Source organism: Lipotes vexillifer, unplaced genomic scaffold, assembly GCF_000442215.2.
Source record: "Lipotes vexillifer unplaced genomic scaffold, Lipotes_vexillifer_v1.1 scaffold388, whole genome shotgun sequence".
Lineage (NCBI taxonomy): Eukaryota > Metazoa > Chordata > Mammalia > Artiodactyla > Lipotidae > Lipotes > Lipotes vexillifer.
Window position 1 is genome coordinate 723108 of NW_006773582.1, and position 6130 is coordinate 729237.

Sequence of the window (6130 nt, forward strand, 5' to 3'; positions counted from 1 at the left end):
GCTCTTCAAACCCGTCCCCAGATTCGTTTCCAACCCGAACAGAGGCGCGTTTCTCCGACGCGGCCTCCAACAGCTCCCGCAGCGGGAAAGGCGGAACTCGATTCCGGCGGACCAGGGCGGTGGAAACAACGGCTTCTCCCGCGGGTGTGCGCGCCTGCGGTCGCTAGGGGCCGCCAGCACGCGGTCGCGCGTTTGCCATCTTAAATTTTGAGCTCCGAGAAAGAAAACTTTGCTGAGAAGCTGTTGTGGATTTCACTCTGCCTGTCCATAGGACCCACACACACAATTGATTTCTCGCCAAGCCACTAAACAAAGTTTGGAAAGAAGGGGAAGAGAGCTATTTCAGGATCCAAATGTGAGCCTCGGGAGCAGCGAGGTGCATCTCTGCAAGTCTAGGGACTGGGCTTTAATCACGCCCTAACACACGCACAACCCCCTCCCAAGAACTGAGACTCCCACCCCTGAGCACTACCGTAGGCTTTTCATGTCTGTTACTGAAAATCTTGGGCCATGCTTTCTAAACAAATTCCTCGGAGACAGCTGGGGAACCCTTTCCAACAATGGTTACCTAAGAGGTTAAAATCGTGGCTCCCTCTGACTTCTGCTCCTTTCTCTTAGATAACTCAAAGGGGCGGAGATAACTCGCCTTTGACTTTAAGTCACTGACCTGGAATTCAGAAGCTTAAAATCTGGTTCCGGTTAGGTCACTAACTCACCATTAAACCTCTCATCAGGCCTGTTTCCTCAACTGTAAAGCGACATATGTCCTAGAGCCCCTGTGGCATCCCTCCACTATTGACTTTTCCGGGGGAGAGGCCACAGCGACTGGGAAATCGTGTTTTCAGAATCGGGTACTTTTCGGTTCTCTTAGCGGAGACAGATGCCCGTCGCTGAGTGGCTGTGGATGGAGCAAGCATCCGCAGGCTTTCTAATTTTCATCCATCGTACCAAAACTTTGGAGGTTGGGTGTCATCCTCATTGGAGGGTACCCTCCCCTCTGTCAGTCCTAGCACCTGGTTGGGATACTTGGGGACCCGTAGGTGACGCGGTCTGTCCACTGCCCTAGGCGGGGAACTCAGCCAGGACCCACCACTAGGTGGCGGACTCAGTCCGTGCGAAAATCGCCGCGCGACCACAGCATTCCACACACGACTGCCCCCCACCTTTTTGCTGTTGTTGTCTCTTAAGGGAAGGGGGGGGTGCCTCCATAGGGCAAAGCTGGAAAACACTGAATTTACTAGATGTAATTCCTTCTTCCCGATGCTCAGGCCTCTAGCAACCAAAACGCGGTATCTGGAGCTGCGTTCATGTAGTATACCTTGATTCTTCCGGCCCGAAAGGCTGAATGTATTGGGAAGAGACAGAAAGGGTGCACATGTTTTCAAAAAGCAGAAAACAGTGGATGGCATTACCAGAGCTTTCTGCCAAACACTGGTCGACCAGCAAAACAGTCGGGAATAAACTGATTCCCACGTAGAAGAGGGGTCCTGGAGGCCAAGGGCAGGCTTAACAGCGCTCGGCTAAGCCGGGGATGGGGGAGTGGGGACGAGTTGGTCTTTTGGTGGAGCTCTCGTCTGAGTGGGAGGCGGGGAGGGTTGGGAGGAGCCGTTCCTGGCTTCCAGTGGGGGCGAAGAGAAACCGGCCAGCTTTCCCACAACACAGCACCCTCGCTCGGATCACTGCGGCGGCTTTCCCACTTGTTGCGCAGTGCAGGCAACTGGCACGCGCCACACTACTTTGACTCCCAGAGGACTCCAAACCCGGCTACGGATCAGCGTACCATTGCCCCAGTCCATCCACAAACCTCCCTCCCCGACCCACCCCCGCATACACCATCTTCAACCGCCAGCAAAACTACAGGACTTCCAGTCGCTATGGTTTTTTACACCAAAACATTCCTCCTTGTCTCAATATCAGACAGACAGCAGAGTTCGGGTGCCCTGAGAGGTCAAGTCCAAGAGGGAAGGGGGGCTACCTCCGCCAGGAGAACTCGCCTACTTAAAGCCAACCAGGCAAGCCTCCCCGAGAGAGAGCGCGAGCGCGCGCGCGCGCGCGCACACACAGACACACAGACACACACTCGAACTGCTTCGCCTATTATGACATCATCCTAGCTTTTCTCCCTCCTTTTGAGAGATCAACTACAAAGTCCTTGTTTAAAAAGCTACTTTTATCTCCCCTTCCTAAAGAAAAAAAAAAAAATCCTCAAAAGGTCATTTCACAACATTTTTCAAATATTTGACTTTTGCAAATAGATAGTTTCACCCACCGAGGGGTGGCGCTGCCGCACCACCTCCTCTGAATCGCTACATTTTTCACAACAAAGTGGGTTGTGAGAGTGGCTACCCGGCAAAGGAGAGAGGGAAGGAAGAATTTTGACATCTAGCCATGGCTACCATTTACTCAACCAATAACTGGAACTCTTTAAGGCTCAGCAAACGACAGCTTAAGAGTTTGGGAGTCCCATTCCTGTCAACCAAACCCACAATAAAAATGGGACAGGCTCTTCAAGAAAGCAAGGGGTAGAACCCTTCAAAACTGAGCATAGAGGAAATGGCCAGTTGGAGAATTCCCACTTCTAGCTGCCTTCTTCAAGTTGCCCGGTTCTTTACAAACAGCTACCAGCCTTATTGTCACTATCAACAGACCCTTAAAACCAGTCAGTGCTTGGGCCTGCAGTATTGGAAGTCTTCCAAATAGGATATTGGAACCTTCTATTTATAAGTGGGGGGGAGGGAGGACTATTTCCCATCTTCAGATTTCTATTTTGGCCTGAAGACTCAACTACAGTCATTTTAGCAAGGGAATGCCCATCTCCTGGTACTCCCTTTCCATTTCCTCCTCCCCCAGAGACAAATATCTTTTCTCCTTTGAAAAGAAAACACACATATATTTTAAAGCAAGAATGTGATTTCACCTCGTTGCTCTGAGCTCATGTTTGCTACCTCCAGGAATAGCGGGTGGACTAGGGCCAGATGAACTTCAACTTGGGTTGCAGATTTACGAGGTTCTGTTCCAGTGCCAAAGGCTCTTAGTAGTAAATAATGAGCAAAATAGATACCTGTCTCCTGACGGATCCTGCGGGTCCCCCTCCTACTTTTTTTTTTTTTAAGTTATTTATTAAAACCATACACACCTTGCAAAGAAAAAGGGAAACTGGCAGTCTCTGTAGAGGAAGCTGGTGGCATCGCTCAGAGCCACAAACTGTATTTCTAAACAGCCCTTTCCCTGGTTCCTTCTCTCCTGCCCCACTTTTTTTCTTTTTACTTTTTTTTTTTTTAAGTAAAAAAATGCATCTACTGACATTTTACTTTAAAAAAAAAGAAGAAAAAGACTAAAGCATTACAAGATTTACCTCCTGGAAACTATAAACTGAACAAAAAATCCATAAAGGATTAAATCAGTTTCCTGGGGGGGATGACCAGCTCACAGAAGAGGTCAGGGACCCAGTAACAGCTCTGGACTTTGAGCACCCACTTTGGGGTCATTCCTTCGGCTCGGCTGTCAGGACCCCCACCACCAAGTCAAACATTTCGAGAAAGTGCACAACATAAAAAGGGTCTTTTTCATGCTTTTTTTTTTAATTTGTAGGTTTGTGTACTTGTTTTCCATAGGATAGATTTTAAAACTCATTATTGCCACACTAGTTCCATTTTTGGCCAGAGTTCCAAGATAATACGGCATCATAAAGGCAACGCAATCCACAGTTCTCAAGACGTTTACCACGGTCACTGCATCCGGCAGCGGGGTGGCCCCGCGCTCCCGCTGCTCCCCAGCGCAGCCGATTTCCGAGGCTCCAACTCCCCACCCACTCCCGCCCCGGGCCGCCGCCGCCGCCGCCTTCCCGCATTCTTACTCCCTCAAGGAGAGCCACAGGTTGCAAATCCAACCAACCTCGCAATCCGTTTTTGCAAAATCACTCACAAAGATCTCCCGTTCGCGCCCGCGCCCCCTTCTCCCGCGCCATATCCCCCAGCCGGGGCCACAAAGTGCCCTTCTCTCCTCCCGGGTCTCGCACGTAGGACCGCGGGCTGGGGCTGTTTGTTTTTCCCCTCGCCCAGCGCAAGGACCTCGGGAATCTGAAGCCTTGACGCCGGCTACTCTCCGGCTCGCAGTTTTTGTTTGTTTGTTTTTACAAAGCTTGCACCATGGGAAAAATAAAATTTAGGAAAGCGGGGGAACAGCCATTGGGAGCTAACACCGAGTCACGAAGCGCCCAAAATACAAACACCGCGACTGCCAGAAATCCCGCCACCTTCCCGCTTGGCTGGGCCGTCCTGCGAAGGTTCCCGGAGTGCCCCGCACGCTGAACAGCACCGCAGGTGCAAACGCGCACCCCTTTCCCACCCACCCCCCAAATCCCCGTCCCGCAACAAGCTTCTCTCCCCACGATGGGGTGAGGGAGCGCGCGGGGCTTCCCGACTCTCTAGACTGCAACCAAGAAAGAATAATTTTCAAAGTATTCAACATCCCCGCCCCCAGGCAAGCTAAACCTCCCCCAAAACGCAGGGGAAGGGGACATCAAAACACTCGGATCTCGTTAGGCTCTGAAAAGAAAGAGTAGAACCCCATACTTCAACTGGGTTTATGAAAAACAAAAAATAAAAACAAAAAGAGGAGTTCGCTTGCATTTTTCCTCCCAAATCTCGGCTCGGAGGTAGGGAATCTAGAGGACCAAGGCCGGTGGAAGGGAGCCAGCAGGGCGAGCGAGCGGGCAGCCTCCATCCTCGCCTCCCGGAGTGACCAAGAAGGACGTGAGAGGGGAAGGAAGGAGAGGCGAGGGAAAGGAGGAGGGAGGGAGGGAAGGCGAGGCTGGAGCGAGGGAGCAAGGAAGGCAGTTTGCAAGCGAGAAAAGAGGGAAAAAACACAGCCGCACGAATCCAGCGAGATCACAAGCCGTACGCAAAGCAGCAGCAGAAAGAGCGAGAGCGCTAGCGCGCGTCCTCTCCGCCGTCTGGGGCCAGACAGCCCCCAGACTTGCCCGAATCACCAACCCCCCCCCAAGCACTGTCTCGTCCTTTCTGCTCCAGCCGCCCCCTAATTCCCCTCCTTCCTCTCCTCCACCTCCTTTTCAAAAACCAAAACAACACAAGGGAGGGTGGCAAAAGCCTCCCCAAACCGGCCAATTCACTCAAAGACAACAAGAATAAAATAGTAAATATATAAAAATCTATATCCTAGAGTGGGAGAGACGTGGGACTAATCTTCGGCATTTATTTTAACACCTGACAGCTACAATAAATAAATATATACATTTACATCAATAGATACACATAGGAAACTTGTAGCCAAAGCATTTGGCAAGAGCGGAAAAAAAAGAATTAAAAGGTAAAATAATGATCATGAGCAGCGGCGGCGGCAGCGGCACCAGCGGCAACAGCGGCGGCGGCGGCGGCGGCAGCAGCAGCAGCAGCGGCGGCAGCAACAGCAATAATCACCTGGTGTCCGGCCTTTCCTAGAAACTTCTTGCATCACCACTTCTAAGAACCCCAGTTCTAAGAATCAACAGAGCTCAATTCTCGGAATTTGAGCTGCGGGCCTTACCACTGCTACGTGGCAGGGGAGGACTCGGTGTCAGCTCTCCGCGACTTTTGCCTGCTTTGGCCCATAAAAAACCCTCAAAGCCACAGTATTTTCCCACTGTCAGGCATATTTCGGGTTCCTCACAGGCTAGGCGTCTCGGGTTTGGAGGTTTCGGTGTGAGGCTCGAGGGGCCAGACGGTGGCTCTCCCTCCCCGGCCCCCGCACGATGGTACAGCCTGCTCCGCCACCGTCACGTGGGCGCCCCCTCTGTGACGTCGGCGTCTTTGCTGTAGCAAAGCTCGGCCTCTGGAATTCTGAGAACTAATTTGCTATTCGGTGACATAAGAGGGGGAGTGCGCTTTGCTTTCCCGGGGTCTGGGGCTAATTCCTCCTCTCTTCCCCGTAAACTCGGCTCCTCGAGCTCAACACACAAAAGGGAGCGAGAGGTTCGAACCTTTGGTAAAAGTCTGTTATATATAGTAGGTTTCGAGGCGAGTAAGAGAAAAAAACAACAAACACCACAGCTCTTTCCAGCTAGAATATTAGGCACCACGAGAAAAATATTTGCCAAGCAGTTTTCGGTGGGTTCATTTGCTTTATTTTTATT

The 6130-nt window shown here is 51.4% G+C and overlaps 1 protein-coding gene across 1 annotated transcript in view; it reads right to left on the minus strand.

Moving 5' to 3' along the window:
* BCL6 (BCL6 transcription repressor) overlaps positions 1 to 5754 on the minus strand; it is a 25019-nt gene extending 19265 nt beyond the window's left edge. The window contains exon 1 of the mRNA XM_007448428.1: positions 5439 to 5754. The gene's annotated coding sequence lies outside the window, so the exon portion shown is untranslated. The remainder of the gene's footprint in view (positions 1 to 5438) is intronic.
* Positions 5755 to 6130: the final 376 nt, after the last annotated feature.